Source organism: Miscanthus floridulus, chromosome 6, assembly GCF_019320115.1.
Source record: "Miscanthus floridulus cultivar M001 chromosome 6, ASM1932011v1, whole genome shotgun sequence".
Classification (NCBI taxonomy): Eukaryota; Viridiplantae; Streptophyta; class Magnoliopsida; order Poales; family Poaceae; genus Miscanthus; species Miscanthus floridulus.
The window spans coordinates 95,602,329-95,620,187 of NC_089585.1; positions in this window are offsets into that span (position 1 = coordinate 95,602,329).

The following is a 17,859-nucleotide window of genomic DNA, read 5'->3' on the forward strand; positions in this document are numbered from 1 at the left end:
AGGGAGAAAGATGGGGTACAAGAGGTCCGGTCGGACTCTGGTCTGAAGGGCCGAGAGTGACAGGAGCTCTGCTATGTGCTAAGTGTTTGAGCGTGTGCTCGAGGTTTGAACCTAATGGTTCTGCTGTTGTGTGTTAGTGAACTGATAAATCCCATTATTGGGAAGGGGTGCATCCCCTTTTATAGATGAAGGGGACGACCTCACAAGGGAGAGAGAGAGAGAGAGTATGTATGCTACTAAGTCTTGTTGCCCACACCGGCGGGTACCAAATAATGGTAGGCGCCCACAATACTGTTTAATATCAGATGCACGTGGGAGGTTGCGTCGTCTTCTTCTGGTATGGCAGACGTCGGTGCCTACCATACTGTTGATGTCTAGAGGCATGTAGGGGGTTTTACCATGTTCGTCTGGTACGGTAAATGCCGGCGTCCACAACACTGTTGATGCCCAGAGGCATGTGGGGGGAGCCTTACCGTGTTTGTCTGGTATGGGAGTTGATGGCGCCCACAACACTGTAGGGAAAATATCGACGCCTACAACACTGCTTGGGTTCTGTCATGCCAGAAAGATCGCAGGGTACTGTCCTATAGATGTACATGGTACGGGCCTTAGTATTGCGGTTGACTTGAGTGCTCTGCCTTACTTTCTCTGTCCGTTTCCTGGTCCTTACCGAGCGGGCGTCCCGGTCGTTTGGTCCCAGTCGGCTCTGATTGTGCCAGTTGGAGAAGAGCTGTGAGCAGGGGTTCGGCGCATCCCCGGTCGGAGACGCGGGTCGGAGTCGGAAGCGGTATTTGGCCAGACCTTTCGGTCGGAGAGGCTGGCTAGAGTCAGATGCGAGCGCTGTTCCTCTTAGGCCAGGCCTTCCGGTCAGAGAGGCGGGCCGGAGTCGGAAGCGAGCATTTGTTCTGGCTTAGTGAGGCCTTCCGATCAGAGATTGGATTGCCCTTCTGGCCTGTCGTTTAGGTATTTGGTCCGGCTTAGGAGTTACGCGTCGTTCGCAATGTTGTCTGCTGGGCCGAACCTTCAATGGGAAGCCGGTACATGAGGGACCCCTGATTTATGAACCCGACATCGTGTGTACTGTGCTTGTACTCCATTTTCTTGAATGGTGGAGTTTGAGATTGATACACTCCCCTGCATGCTATTCCTTGAATCCTCGTGTCATATCTAGACCCCGGCTATCATGGGTGTTGGACGAAGCAAGGATTCATGGCAGCTATTCTAAGAGCATTTCAGATGTTCATTAGAACTCTCTCGATGAAGTGGCAACGGTGCCATCAATACACCTTTTTGAATTACTGAGATGTTTTTTCCCGATCACCAATAACATATGGACCTTACTTAATGGGGAAACTTATGTTTTCTCCCAATACAATTAGGAGATAAAAAAATCCTCTCCTACTTCGAATGTTCATTAACAGATACATCAGAGAAAACAAAATGATAATATGTTGGGGGAGTTATGGTTGTTTATGGTAAAATCTTTTGCTTCAATACTCACAACAACGATAGATTTTTTTAGAGAAAAAAAAGATCTACTAGAGTTGCTATATATTACCTAGTGAACAGAAAGCGTCTCTCCTACTGCTAGTACATCGGGGGAAACAAAATGATAATGCGAAAAAGGACCAGAAAAATAAAATCGTGGCAGGCTAAGCCCAACAGATTTCGAGTCTGTCTCCTTAACCACTCGGACATATCGACTAGTTGTGCGGAGACGAAGGATGATCACTTCTATACTAATATACATGAGGCATATATATTTTTGTCTCGATTACATACACGGACCATATTGTTGTAAAACTCTATCCTAGAAGAAAACAAGGCGGAGAAATCATAATTCTAGTCCGTTTGTATATGGGTTCTTACCTAACTCTTAGACCTTAGCAGGACTATATATATATGTGGGAGCTTTTTTTTTAATCACCAATATTCAAAGAATAAAGAATAGTATCCCTATCACTTGTGTCTATGTGTTCTACTTTTATCTACTATTTTGATTATGAGAGACGGAGAGGAGAAGGTCCTAACCGCTGGCAACATGTTTTATAACACGTTATCAGTGCTACAAGCTCTTCGTCGACATCGCCGTTGAAGCCGTCGCTGATCTTTGATGCCGGTGCTTGTATCGTCAATATCCCGCCGTGACTACTTCGACGACGTCGACGTCCCGACGTTGTTAGCGAAACGGATCTGCTACCTCTATCTACTACTAATCTATACTGCATCGACATGCCCAGGCACCGTCGTTATCAAGCAGGCAGATCTACGACAATGCTAAAACACCCTACGTGGTATGTATCTACTAACCACTGTCCTACGCGGTATGAATTGAGCCAACGTGTCAACCATTGAGCCGATCTAGTTTTCACCTAGAATCTGTACATGCAGTACATGTTTTTTTACAAGTAGTGCAAGCACACGAACTTGCATTGTAGTGCACGGCAGCTAATACCGTACACGCAAACAATCAGTTTTCTTCATCAACGACCAGCATGTCGCCACCTGCCTAGAAGTGCCCCGGCCTCGTCAACTCGCAGTTGACCTCCTACGGCAGAGAACCATATCTGGGCAAACAATACATAATTAAAACCGATCTACTAGCTAGAAGCTAATAGATCAAAATACTCGTTGATGTATATGGTACATATTTTTTATTTATCCATATATATTTATTGGTTACGCTGGCAGAAGGATGCAATACAGGTAGTACATTACGACTGTCAGCCACCAGCCACCGCCTAGTAGCAGGCAACGCCAATCTGAATTATTGGCCTCTTGTAGTCTGGAAGACACGAAATATGGAACAAGCATGTGAACGAAAAAAAAAATGAATTACACATTACACATCGATGGGTTAACAATGAAGATCAATCTGGTCATTACATACATGTACATTGATAAGCAAGCAAGCAATTTTAATGAGTTCTGTGTGTGCCGTCTTGAAGCACGGTAGATGGCCAGATGCTATCATCCTCGCAAGGAAGTTCCTGCATGTAGCTTGCCAGTTGCCACCGTGGACGCTGCCCCTGCATGATGGCCAACACGCTAATAGTGCACAGTGGTGCCTAGTCCGTTTTCCCGCCGTAGTATTTCGCTGATATAGGAGTTCCAGCATGAGCTCATTGGACGTCGCTCCGCCCGCATGCGGCTGTCGTCAGATTTTGGTTCTCGGCGCTACGGTTTTCATCATTGAGCGGCACGACCCATATGCATGGGTTTTCGCACCATCGCCATGCTAGGCTTGCAGCCATGGCGCCGACATTGAAGGTTGACCATCCCGAAGGCTACCGATCTATGTGCTGCAATCCTGTACATGAAGGGGATTAGGCTGAAATAATACGGAATTTTGGATATTGTTTGCATATGGTGCCGTGGAAAACTCCTATTTTTTCCTAGCAGAAAATTATGTGTAGGCAATTTAATAGTAAAAGCCTTCTATTTATTTTGCAGTATTTGATTTATGTTCATGTATCTATATCATGTGTTGATATTTTTATGCACTTTTGAATGCATTTATTTATCACACATTATGAATTATATACCATATAATTGCAAGAGTAAAATTTTGAATGATTACACTAGAAACATGTTATAAGGTATATGAGCTCTCTGAATCTTGTAGACCTGCGACTTATTACCATTGAGAAGCTCATATTTGTTTTCCCTAGCATAATAAATTTTTGGGATGAATGAATGCTTGGTATTAATTCTGAAAATTAGCATGTATCATAATTGGATCCTAAAAATGCTAGGATGCTTCTAAGAATGTTTTGAATAACCGTCCACTACTTTTTTGCACCTTCCTACTTGTTTACATGTAGTAAATTTATATGCACATGGTCCAATTTATGTTAATAAGCATGCCTTAAAGGAAGTAGAAATATCCTGGAATTACTCTGAATAGTATAATTATTTGTTATGGTCATTATTAAATCCATGTAGAATATTTTGCTACCAATGAAGTGTAGTGAATTCAGGATATATATATTTCTTGATTACTCTCTAGAATGAGTATATGGCCGAGAGAAATAACAAATGCATTGTGGGACTCACTGCATGAAAAAAAAATCCCAAATTATGATTATAGAATATCATATTGCATGGAAAGCCGAATTTTCAAGCTTCTATGCCTATAGATTGAGGTATAATGTTGCTCTATAAACAATAGCTTGAAGCTTTGTATTGAATGTCTAGATCGAAGACAAGATGGTAAATAAGATTTTATCAATGTATATGCTCGAAGAAATGTCTCTTGTGTATTGAATATCAAAGAGAAATGTAATACATGAAGTATTTGAATTTACCATAAAAATTTACTCAAGTCAAAATTGAGTTGAAAGTTTTAGACAACTTTATAAACCAGGATATTGTCAATTTCAATAACTTTGAATATGTGGCCTGCATATGTTACACTCCTTGAAGGCTTGTGACTATATATTCACAACTATTGAGAATAAAGTATGAAGCTAACGTCTGTCATGTATAGAAGTTAAGACATGCGAGAATGGATATTATTTAGAAAATTTAAATATTTTCTTGAAGAAGAACTTTAAGTATGTGCTTACAGACTTGTTTTGTCTTTGAAATTACAATCCTGAAGCATTGGTACTGGTGGTGGTGGTGCTTTAAGTTTTAATTCCCGTTGAATTAAGTGGATTATGTAAACTTATAGAAGAGTTAATGTTTACTTTATTAGCTTGAAGCCTAATATGAAGCATTAAATATTCTTAGTTGCAATTCTTACATGCAGTAATGTGTGTTAATCTTGCATGAAATGAATTATAGATTTATATATTTCACATATAAATAATTGTCTATTTTGCCTATCTATCATTTTTTTGCAATGACTTATCCACAAAGAAGCCTCAATTAACTATGAAGGTTATAGTTCTTTGTGCACTACTACCATGTAGGTAGAAAAGAAACTTAATTTTCTAGAAGCACATGAATAATTGGACTATACTGGCATATTAACTAATCTTAGAAGGATTAATTTAGTCGAGAAATTGTATAATCTTAAAACTAAGTATTTAATACTTTAGCCCGAAAACTAGAAGTTTATGTCCTACCTTGAATATGTTGTTGTACACTGAATAGTACACTTGATATGTGATTTTCATGCCAGTACCAATGAATACTAGAAGTATGATTGGATTCTATAGAACATTACAAATGATTATTCATAGTTGATGCAAGAAGCATATTAATACTTGAAGTAACTATGGCATGAGAGAGAGAAAATTTTGGGTAAAGGTATAAGAAAATATGAGTAATACATATTTAATAGACATAGCCTTTCTAAATCTATCTTTAAGTGCATGTACAGGACTTGAAGTCCTAGTCGCGTCCCTTCCGGCCGAGTTAACTTTCTCTGCATTACACTAATTGCAAGCAAGCTTGTAGTTTTGCATTTTGTTGTTATCTATTACATTAGATTGAATACCAACATTCCACATAACACTTGAATGTGTATCACTATGTTGTGCTCTCGTCGAGCTACAACTATCTCTACTGCTACATGAATATTAGCATAGAAGCTATATTTATAGCTAGTAGTTACCTTGCACTTCCCCCATAATTAGATTGGCTAGCTAGTACGCTATATCTATCGTTCCTATTGAACTAAGAAATATCTTGCTTTCAATGGATCGCATGATAAGCAATAAATTGGTCTAGGGCTAAGTAGCCTAAGATCAGGGAGAGTTGCTTAAATTAAAATTGGCTAAACGGAGAAGTGACTCAATTGAATGGGATGGATTATAGTGGAAATTGAGTTAATAGATAAAACACTTAAGGATGATTTGAGATTTATGAAGAAAAGACATTTGGTTAGAAAATTATAGAAGAAATTTCATATAATTTTGAATGTTGCGTATTTATACATTTGAAGTATATGATCCATTTTTTTAATTATGTATGAGTAATTGGATTAATTTTTTTGACCAAACAATGAAGAAGCTAGACAATGAAATAGTAGCGATATGTGCAAATCAGTGGGAGAACATCCCTAAGTTTGTAGGAACGCTAAACATTTTTAAATGCACTTTATGTATTCTAGCTCGCTGCATTTAATTAATACTAACCCCCGTGTTAAAATATGTGCGTGAATATTTCCCATAAAATTTCATCATAGCATATATGAATGGGCCTCCGCTTGTAGTTAGAGATGCATGAATTTGATTATTTTAAGCCCATGATAAGGGATATCTTTTGAAGTATGCTATTAAAGATCTAATATTGGCATTAGGGGGGAGAGAAAGCCTATTTTGAATACCAAATATTACTTTCACAGAAGAAAAATGATCTAAAGAAAATATTTCTCGAAACTAGAAGCATGAATAATATCACACACTAAATCAAACAATAGTTTGACTAATGCTCTTGTGAAGCCTGAAGCGGAGCATATGCCAGATATTTTTGAAAAATAAGAGGAGTAGCTTGAAGTTATAAACCAAAAGTTATATTTACTAGTAGTAAACTAAATATTATATACTATCAAGCTAAAATCTATGGGACACCTGTGGATTCTAGTTTAATGTATACTTGTCAAATAAAATAAGAACAAACTCCTCCATTCTCACGAAGAGAACACCCCATGAAGAAGGTTAAGCACCTCATGAAGAGGATCATCGTGAAGATGAAATCCAACACACTAGGCACGCACATTATTAGTGTTGGGTATGCAGAACAACAAATCATCTCTTGTTTGGGAAATGATAAAGCGATAGAATAATCTCACATTGTGAGAATATTGGGAGAAAATAATAGTTGTCGACAACGCTACCTCTATAATTACAAATGTTTCTCTTATGAGAACCCGGATCCAGAAACAAAGTCCATGGTAAAGTCGCTTGTAGCGATATATCGGGTCAATGAAGAAAGCAATTGAGGTTGAATCTCTAACTAGGAAGAAATAAATGTTCTGTTATATCTTTGGCAAATGAAATGAATGAATATGAAATATGCAGTTAGTAAGTGGATTATGAAAATCCATATAGTTTCTGAAGAATAGAAATCGCAAATATGGAAATTAAATCTCATACTAAATATTAAGAAGTCTGAGGTAGAATATATTCCTGAATGAATATTGAAGTCTCAAGAAGAACATGTCCTAGAAGGAAAAGAGTCATTGAACGACTTTGTAGTGAATAACACTATTTCATTATGTATATCACATAATAATATCTGATGTAGTAGAGAATATATATCTCATAGAAGTGAATTGTTATTCACAGAAAATGAGAACATCCTTGAAAATAGTTAATCCATGAAGGATTTACCAGTTGATTTTTGAATAAATACCATTAATCCTTGAAGTGAATATAGACCCGAGAGAAAGAAAATGAGGAACACTAAACACCATTAAGGTGTCATACAAACACTTAGAAAGTGTATATTTTGTAAAGCTACCAACAAAGTGTTGATATCCGCAAAATACCATATATGGTATAAGAACAATGGTGACTTTGATAATTGAATTATCCCCTAAATGCCAAATGCAAGACTGAATTTATTATTTAGTGGTACAATCAAAGTCCTGAAGATTTGTAGAACATATAATTTGAAAATCCACTAAGAAAGAATTATAAATACTCAAACTTTAGTATAAGTTTGATACACTTTCTAGAAGATATAAAATATTGTAACTTATTTAACCCCATAATCCTCTGAAATAATTTATTATTTTGAAGGATAAATTTTATTTATTTTGCATAACTAATAAGTGGTCATTTATGCATGAAGCATATTGTTCTTGTTTACTCTATTATAGTTCATAGAAGAATTATGAGCTAACTTTTTAAAAGACCCACGGCGGCAAAGTGACCTACGCGGCGCACTAGCAGTAGCCTATGCTTCCCCAATATCTACTTTTAAACATCTAAATCAAACACTTGCAACATGTCTCAAACAAATGAAACACTTAAAAAATACGCGTAAAACATGCTTATATAGCCATAGCAACATGTACAACACCAGATCTACTTTTGAAATATGCAGATGCAACACTTGCAATATATAAAAGAAGACAGATGAAACACTTGCAAAAAAAATACCTGAAAAACACTTGAAACCATAGCAAAACATACGCAACATCCAAATAAAATAATTGCAACATATGTGTGAAACATATGCAACATCTAGATAAACACATTTGCAACATATGTTTGAAAACAAATGAAACATTTGGAACATACGCTTGCAACATACGTGTGCAAACCATTGCAACAAATGCAACATCCCGATCTACTTTTGCAACATACGTATGAAACACTTGCAACATATCTCTAAAACATCTGAAACATTTGAAATGTACGCTTGCAACATGCGCTTTCAGCGTGACATCTCTTTGCTATTTGAGAGAAATGGAGATTCGTCGGTGTGTGAAGTTCATCGGTCTAGAGCTCGCCGCTAGCGCGGAGCGACCGGCCAGGGGTGCGCGATAGCTATCGAGCGCGGTAGCGGGAGCAGAGCTGCCCTCCGTTTCTTCGAGCCTGGCGATGGAGCTTTGCATTGTCGGCGGACCGGCTAAGGGACACCGCAGCCTTGGAGCGGACTGGGCATGGTGTAGCTGTGGACTGCCCAAGTGGCACGATGGGGCGGCAGCCGGAGCGAAGCTGCCCTCCGTTTCTTTGAGCCCGACGATGGAGCTTCGCATCGTCGGCGGACCAGCCAGGGGACATTGCAGTCTTGGCACGGACTGGGCAGGGGGTAGCTGCGGACAAGCCAGTTGAGCACGATGGGGCGGTGGCCGGCCACGGGGCACCGTGGATTACGGACTCCGGGGGCCCTGGCGAGGCCGGCGGCCAGCAGAGGAACCCATGGTTGCGGCATTGCGGAGCGCGGTCGCGGTGGAGCACGATTTTGCGACGCTATGGTGGAGAGCCGGCGCCTTCTGAAGAATGGAGCAGGAGGATAAAGTTTGAGGCGAGTGGACAAGGGAATACGCCGGTTGGGCTGATGCCGCGGCCTGTGAACGCAACGTCCGGACGATCGGACATCTGACCAGAGCATTACCGTTAAGTTTTGAGTCAATGAATCAAACTCCTGGCTTTGATGAACTTTTCATCTCCGTCCAATGGATGTTTATCATGCATTGGTCGTTCTGTATTTTTTTGCAACTAAGATGCCGATCTTTGAAGAAACATTGAAGTTGGCAACGATGCTGCGAGGCCTGACTCTAACCTGACGGACCCTCAGTGAAGTGAAATTTTATGACGTACTTGCTTTCACTTTCATTTGCCTAAGTGCATATTGTGTTTCGCGTTAATCGGAATTCATAGTCAACCAACATGACAAATGTCAAAAGATAGATTGGTATAGTAAGTAAGCTACAATTCTTGAACATTATTAGTATTATTGCGTATTGACATTCTACTAGCAGTACTTCATACGCTAGCCCGCGAAATAAATCGTGTTCAAAGAACAAAAAAAAATTAAGGAAAGAAAACTAACTACAGTATAGTATATCTGGTCGGGTCCTGCCTACTCTCCACATCACGATTCACGAATTCCGATGGATGGATGGATGGATTCAACTGCCGGGCGTGGGAGCCAGGAGCCTGGGACTGGGACTGGGAGGTGGCACATGCGCAGGGGCACGGCAGTAACAGCATGCACCGGGGTTCCTCTTGCTTCTCGACGACGAGTAGGTGCAGGAGGCTACCGTAGCACACGTCCGCGCCGAAGAGGTGGAACCGGCGCTGTACGAAGGCCCAGATCTCGACGTTGTCCCTCTCCTTGAACCCGCACTGCCGGATGAAGTGGAGGTACCCTTCCCCCTTGACGATCGTGCCGAGGCTGCTCTCCCACCGCGACATCTGCACCTCCTTGGCGCCGGTGTCGAGGCCCACCAGCTTCACGCGCAGCCCGCCGTGCACCTTCCCCTTCTTCTCGGGTTTCTTCATCTTCTTCCCCTCAGCGGCGCCATTCTGCTGCGGCTCTGACGGTCCAGGCTGCTGCTGCTGCTGCTCCTGCTCCTGCTCCTGCCTCGGCTGCTTCTTCTTCGGCACCGGGGATGGGTCCTCGAGGAGGTTGGCGGCGTCGAGCTCCTGGGGGCTCAGGATCGGGCGAAGGCGGCGGTCCACACCTTCGCGCGGGATGCGGAACCGGTTCTGGTGCGCGTCCAGGTCGGTGCTCGTCACGCAGTTGTCGCCGATGAAGTGCACGGGCAGGTCGGCGCGGAGCCCCAGCGCCACGAGGAAATGCCTGCGCAGGTACGGCGGCTCTTCTCTGCCAGCACCCGCAGCGGGCGGCGGCGGCCGTAGCTGCAGGGGCGGGGCGCTACTGATGGGTGCGACGTCAAGGACGGTCATCCCCGCGTACGGAACCATCGCACCTGACGCCGCCGCCGACGATGACGATGACGACTTGGCCATCCTCACGGACACGGATATATAGCATAAGGTTGCCTGCTTTGACCCGCCGCCGCCTGATAGCATAAGGTTGCCTGCTTTGACTTCTCGTATGTGGCCCTGTCCGCCTTAGCTCATTTGGGCGTCTTCTTCAGCGCGCACGAGCCAGGCGCCCTGAGGAGGCTTCGATGTCCTCCGGCTTGGACCCGTACCCGCTCGTGAGCAGCTTCAGGAAGCGACCTTTGTGGGTGGCGATGAAGGCAAACCTAGTAGTGAGGTGGCCACTGATGGCTCCAAAAACCCAACTGCCAGTCGAGCCCGCGGCAAGCGCGCCGGACGACATGGTGAGGTGGTTGCCCATGGTAGGTGAGCGTAGCGCGAGAGGACGGTGGGGAGGTTTAGGGGTGAGGGGATAGCTTGTCATGGACCCATAGACAAGGAATGGTTTAACCTGAGTATATTTTAGACTGAGTTTATGCAACATACTATGAATTATAATCCAAGCTATCACGTCTGTTATGCAGGAAAAATGCTTCGTATGTGCTTTGTGATGTGTTAATGCTTGCTTCATGGCATGTGAACAATTTGTTTTTTGCACTCCACGTAATATTTTTATGGGCCCTTATGAATCTTGTCACAATGTACTTATGGTCCTCAGTCCACTTGAGAACAAGCATAGCTTCACACCTACACTTAGGCCTTGTTTGGAACTTTGGATGTAGTCGGATTCACATCAATCTACATGTATTGGGTGGATTGGAGTAGAACTTGAACTAAATTACACCCTAATCCACCTCGACACATGTGGATTGAGATGAATCCAATGACATCCAAATAAGGACCTTAGTGATTCTTTTCTCATACCTCTTCTGCTTGCTACTGGATTGCATTTTCTCTTACCACGAAACCTTCTTTTGCACAAAAGAAGCGCTTGCACAAGACCGCACCATCAACATCTTTGTGCTGCCCAACACAGACTAAAAAAAACACATGATGAGCATATCATTTATAGAACTCCTTCACTTACTCAACATCTGCAAAAGTCGACATCATCCCAATGTTCGGTTTCAAGGTGTCATCACAAACACAATATGGAGTATAAGATGGACCCCACAAAATACACAATAGATGTAAAATAACACATCTATTATGAAAAGATACCTAATAAGTAATAGTTGTATACTACACATAACGGGATGCTAATGGACTTTTGTGGTGTGGTGCATTCATGAGCTAGAATAATGGCGCAACTGACTCCACGTCAGAGTGTACATCACTAAAATCCAATCGACTAACCATGCTAACTTCACCCTCAAAGATCATAGTAGCTACAAGACGACAGAATCAAAGGGGGGAAATTACAAAATAAATAAAGTGGACACAAAAGAAACAAATGGTTGATTATGCTGACAGAACTAAGAATATTGCATTGTGGTAACTTTTTTGCTGAAATAAAAGTAACAGATAGCTCAAAAGTGGTAAACCAATCCAATCATGGAATATATATATATATATATATATATATATATATATATATATATATATATATATATATATATATATATATATATATATATATATATATATATATATATAAAATTGGTGCCACAAATAGAGGACATCAACTTAAATGGACATAGAAGGATTCTATTGTCTAGACAACAGCTAACCCCATTTATTTTCTATAAGCTACAATATATGGGCCCCTAAATGATCTCAAATAAAAAGTTCATTTATTATAAAGTTTTAGATATCGTTGAGCTCTACAATTTTGATATAAATTTTGTCTTTCATCCTGTCGGGGTTATGATACCCCGGGTATCTCAAGGCACCGATAAGTCAGCCACTCGGGCAGCCCACGATACCAAAAGCTAAGTTTAAGCCCAAATGACCGAGGCCCAGCTAAGCTAAGCGGACAGAGCCAATCACTGAGGCCGGGGTCGGTCATGACCCCTCCATTCTACCTTAGTCGCGCGCTATGCAGCGGCTCACAACCTCTCGTCATCCCGACCCCCGGGAGGAACGGGGAGAGTTCAGGTCCCGCCGAACACGTCTGCCCTGACAGAAGCAGGCACGCCGCATTGACCCTGCAAGGACCGAGGGGACAGCGTCACCTCGGTCCGGTTAGACGCCACCCCTGCGCCACGCAACAGAGACAAGACAACACTGCCAAGCGGTGATGGCTGGTACGGAGGGCCACCATCCAAACATGACTCGACAAGACGTGTGTATGATTCCACCCACTACGAAATGGGATCCACGACAATGGCCTTGACTTAGAGGCCATTCAAACCGACGCGGGCCACAACCCCGAAGCTCGGGATCGTGGCCACCAATTCCGCAAGCAGCAGAATGGCCGACGACCCAAGGCGGCTACCTACTCTCGTATGACGCCTCGAGACGATCAAGAGGCGATGACGAAGACCACAACAAGACCACATCGCGTAGGACGGCTAGCGAAACACCACAGTGCCCACAGTGCCGCCATGACAGGCATTATGGCACCACGTCATGCCATGTCACGACGTGAGCATATGACCATGATGTGAGCAAAAAATAAACTAATTTTTATTGAACAAAAATGCTATCGCACATATATGTGACGCGTAAATAAAGTTTGAAGTACAAACTTTATAGATGACAGTGAACTAGTTTCTGTTTAAAAATGATATTACTAGCTAGTATTTCTATTAGCCTAGAAATTACAAATTGAAATCAAGTTCAGCTCAAAAACTTAGAAAATTTCCAAGTTTATCAATAGCTAGACATTGCTGTCTCATATGCCATCTTGAGCATGGTGAAGATGGTTGGCTCCTAAAGCAACCATTTAGTTGTTTTGGGCGCTTTAAAATTCATGCACGACTCAGTCTTGGGCTGGTTGGCCGCGTGGGCGCGGTCACCACGCTCGGGCGCTCGGCGTCGCCGCATTGGTCGCGCATGGGGGCGCTGCCGTGCGCGGCCGACCGTGGCTACCTCTGGCCTGGTTGTGGCCCGATTGCCTCTGGCCCCGCTGCGTAGAGCTGCTGCCACCTGCCCTGCGCCACGACGAAGTCACTGCCGGCGGTATCACCTTGTCGTTGCATCCGTGAAGTGCTGCCTCGCCGCACTGCCGACCCGCCTCATGCCGTGACACTGCCGCTGCTGTCGCATCATTGTCGCGTTCGCGCCTGTCCGCTGTACCCTCTGCGCATCTACCGACCCAGTTCAATGTCGCCACTATCGCGAGCATGTGGCCGAGCTCACCGTCGCCTTGTCATTTAAGACACTACGAGCGGGCCACGCCGGTCAAAAATGTGCGCGCCTGTCTGCTAGCGTCTACACGTGGGCCTCCACGATCTCGCTGACCGCATCCTGCCAAGGCGAGGATGAGCCGAGCCACCTGCCGTGCCCCGTCTCTCTCTTTCTCTTTCTCTCTCTGTCGTCGCCACGAGCCACGCCATCCAATTTACCCAGCGAATGATCACCTCCAATCAATTCATCGTATCCACGGCTTCACCATCATGTCCTCTCGCTGCCCAACCCTACCTAGCCTTGAACCGTGCACGACCAAGGTCCAATTTTGGAGTTTCCTCGTTGTCGTGCCGATAAGGCCACGTCCGACTGTGGATGTGGGCAGCCCTCCTACCATCCCTCTCGAGCGAATTCACCTGCACAACTAGCTTCACCTTGCCTCCCTCTCCACCCTGCGTGCCTTAGCCGAACCGCTACCACCTCCCCATCGTCACTGACGCGACCGTGCCACCATGGTGCGCCGCCGCATAGATCGGCCGCACGTGGCAGCCCCCCTTCTTCATCCTCCACCCCAACTATCACCTCGGCTAGGTCCACGGTAGTCTAAGGTGCTCTAGATCACTGGGGAAGCTGCGCCATCGTCACGGATGGTCGTGCGTCGCTGTAGCTCGCTGCATCGCGTCCCGCCACCCCTCGCCACCGCTTAGCATAGTCGCTTGGGTCAGAGATGGTGATCGACCCATTAGGTGGGCCCGCATAGGTCTTAGGTGGCAAGGGTAGGCGCTCAGTGTCACCGCTCGTCGCGCCGCCATGCACTGAGTTGCCGAGGGTGTGCGTGGGTGAATTAGGGAAAAGTCAAGGGGTTAAGTGAGAAGGTTTGAGAGAGGGGGAAATAGTGTCAGTACTCAATTCTAATTCGGGAGAAGTGCGAGGTCTATTTTACAAAAATGTCAGTGCGCGCGAGATTTCCCCACAGCGGGTCATCTCCGCGTGGGCCGGTGTCACGTGGGCCACCCGGGAGAATTCATTTTTCTTTTTCATAAGGAATTAGAAATAGTTTTCTAGTTTAATTTTTGAGCTAATCTTTGGTAAATCATATAAAATAATGTAGGTTAAAAATTGTGAAATAAATTTTGTTAGATTCCTAAAATTGTGCTCTATCTGTTAGTATATTTAGTTCATATATATACATGTTGATACTAGGAGCTATTAAATCATTTGAGAGTGCTTCATATTATTAGGATAAATATTGTAGAATTTTTTTGTGGTAAATTAGTGATAGCTTTAGTCCTAAATTTTTTATTGTAGCTTTATTGTATTATTATATGCTCACTGTAATTTTTGTAGCTTTAGAATAGACTAAGCATTAGGGTAGTTAAATGCTCTTTGTTTCAATATACATTAAATTATTAGTAGAAATAAATATATATTCTTCATTTGTAAAGCTAGGTGTTTGTTAGTTGAACCCAACACTTTGCTTGGTAAAAATGATAGTTAGCTTAGTACCTTAGTCATTAGAGCTAGCTTAGTAGCTTAGTATACGTGTTCTTATTTTAAGAGTTGTTGTTGCATAAATGCTAAGTGTTGCATTATTATCGCATGCATGTAGAGAACGAGTTGGCAGAGATCGTGACCACCGGCGATTATGAGTTCGAGGAGATCATCGAGGAGTATGAGGAGGAGATTCTCGTGCAGGAGGAGGTCCTGGAGCCGCCACTGACTGACTCAGCTGACACCGCGCCTGCCCAAGGCAAGCCCCGGTGCATAACCCTTATTTTTAATAATCACTGAATATATATATATATATATATATATATATATATATATATATATATATATATATATATATATATATATATATATATATATATATATATATATATGATGTGCATTTACGTTACATGATTTTTTTGGAAACCACATGCATAGATACACCTGTCTTAAGAGTCTTACTAGTGCAGGTTCGAGTAGATGCTATGCTTAGGTCATCGGTAGCGTGAGTAACCTGTCATTGCTCACAATAGGGGATTATTATTACTCTCATAATAAAATAATGAAAGAAAAAATGGAGATAGGGCAGGGATATGGTATGGGTATTGGTGGGTGTAACAGGTTGTGTCCCGCGGCCAATGGGGCTTAGCTTAGTTACACTGTTTTCCCAGTCCGTGTCGATTAAGGACCGTCCATTGCTGTGGATCGTCGTCTGGTCAAAGACTTATTATCCTGAGCACATACTTGCTTATGAGGGCGGGAAGGCTCGTTACGCTCTTGTTGTGGGTTCCAGCTCTTTCTGGACTAATTGATTGGAGACGAGGACAGGTGAAGGTCTAAGCACCATACTGAGACCGGGTCTCAAGTGTGGTAGCTTGGAGTCTAAGTTTGGACGGGGACCTAGACCCCGTGACGGGAGTGGAATGGGTTGGTCTTGTTTTTGCTTGGGGTACAAATGGGGCATGTGTTTCATGGTACCCAGTTGGGATACATTGGTTCGTGAATCGCCATTTCTGTGAGACAGTACGACTTAGCTATGGTCTAGCACCATAGTAAGAACTGGAAGATAAAAGATGGTGACATGGTTCTGATTGCTTAACCCTTGCTTGAAAGTAGAACTTGTGCTTACCTAGAATGGTTAGCTAATGAAGTAATCATTACTGCTAATAAAACTTGACTGTAAGGACGAACTATTAGTAATGCTTTTTGCAAGCAAAAAGAAAATAGCAAAACCATATTGCCTATCATACTCCTTGTAGTCGAGATACTATTCCCACTAGTTGGGTAAGTCTTGCGAGTACATTATGTACTCAGGGTTTATTTTACCCCTGTTGTAGGTGCAGCTTGAGGAGTAGCTCTTGTTTGGAGGATTCTTCTGGTGGGCATAGATAGATCCTTGTATCACTTTCGTTAGATGTTTATTTCTATTCCACTGTTTAATTATCGCTCTCTAAACTTTGGTATTATAATAAATGATTTCTAAGAACTCTTGTTGTATGAAATAGACTAAGTATTGTAAGCTCGTACTCATTATTGGATCCTAACGGTAAAACATGGATTGTTTCGAGTTCTCCCTTGGGGTGTGCTTGATGTAACTGTTTGATGTAGCTCAGTTTCGAGGTGCTTAGTGTCTAGTGGAAGACGAGCGCCTCCGAAAGCGTGTTATTTCAGGTGGTTCTGCCACAATCTACGGCTAAAAGACTCATAAGAGACACCCCCACAAGGAAGATGTTATGACTCACACAGACCACGCCCGGTTGTACATGACATGAGATGCTACAAGCCTAGGCAGCAATCCTTGGCTAACAAGGGCGTCCTGGGCCGTGCTACCACCCAGAAAAGCGGTCGCGACATGGTAACTACTACTTATCCTCGAAATAAGCTAGAGGGAAGGTCATGGAAAAAGTGCTCAAAGCCAACTACCCACAACTCAAAGAGATGAGTTGGCGACTCGCTCTAGATCATAGCCCTAAACTAGCGAGCCCGACCCCAACGTCCAAGCTCGGGGGCTCAAAATAACCTCAGAGTGAGCACTCACGGAAAAGAGGCTTCTCTTTTTCAATCTCAGAAACAAGTGCGGCTAAGCCACATATACAAACATCAAATCTACAACCACCACATGGTGGCATCCCTAGTACGCCCTAGAGATCTTCGCTATTGCCACGAAAGGATAAGGTGGAAAAGAACACCACAACAGCCTTCCCGAAGCAACATGACTCCCGAGGCACAAGAGCAGAAGGAGAAGCACGCAGGTCACGCCAGCTCAAGGATGCCCGAACGGGCACCCATGGGCGTTCACAAGCACCATCAGAGCATGGGCAAGGGACCTTGGGGTCAAGGAAAACCCATCTCGTCCAAGATGGGGTTACCTGATTGCCATAGAGCACGCGTACCACGGGCACATCCTCCCCTGCTCGCAAATCGCCTTCTAGCACTAGTCGTTAGGAGAGGTAGCACCGGCCTCCGGCTATCGCAAGTGACCCCCTAGAGGGACGCATGCTTGGAACCTCGTGGTTCTCTTGAAACTCCTCACTCTTCTTCTGTCTCTAGCATAGCCTTTTGAAATGGCTAGGAGCAAGTTCGTAAAAGTGACTATGAGTGGTTCAAATGGAAGGAAGGCCCAAATTTATAGGCCCAAGGTTGGATTGAGCAGCCTAAAGTCACCGTGCCATGTGGTGCACCTCAGGAGGCCACAACCAAAGTCAGATACCTACGTAAGGTCAGGAAAATCGAGACCTTCCCAAAGGCAGGGCCGATACAGCGTTGATAAGACCACTTGGCC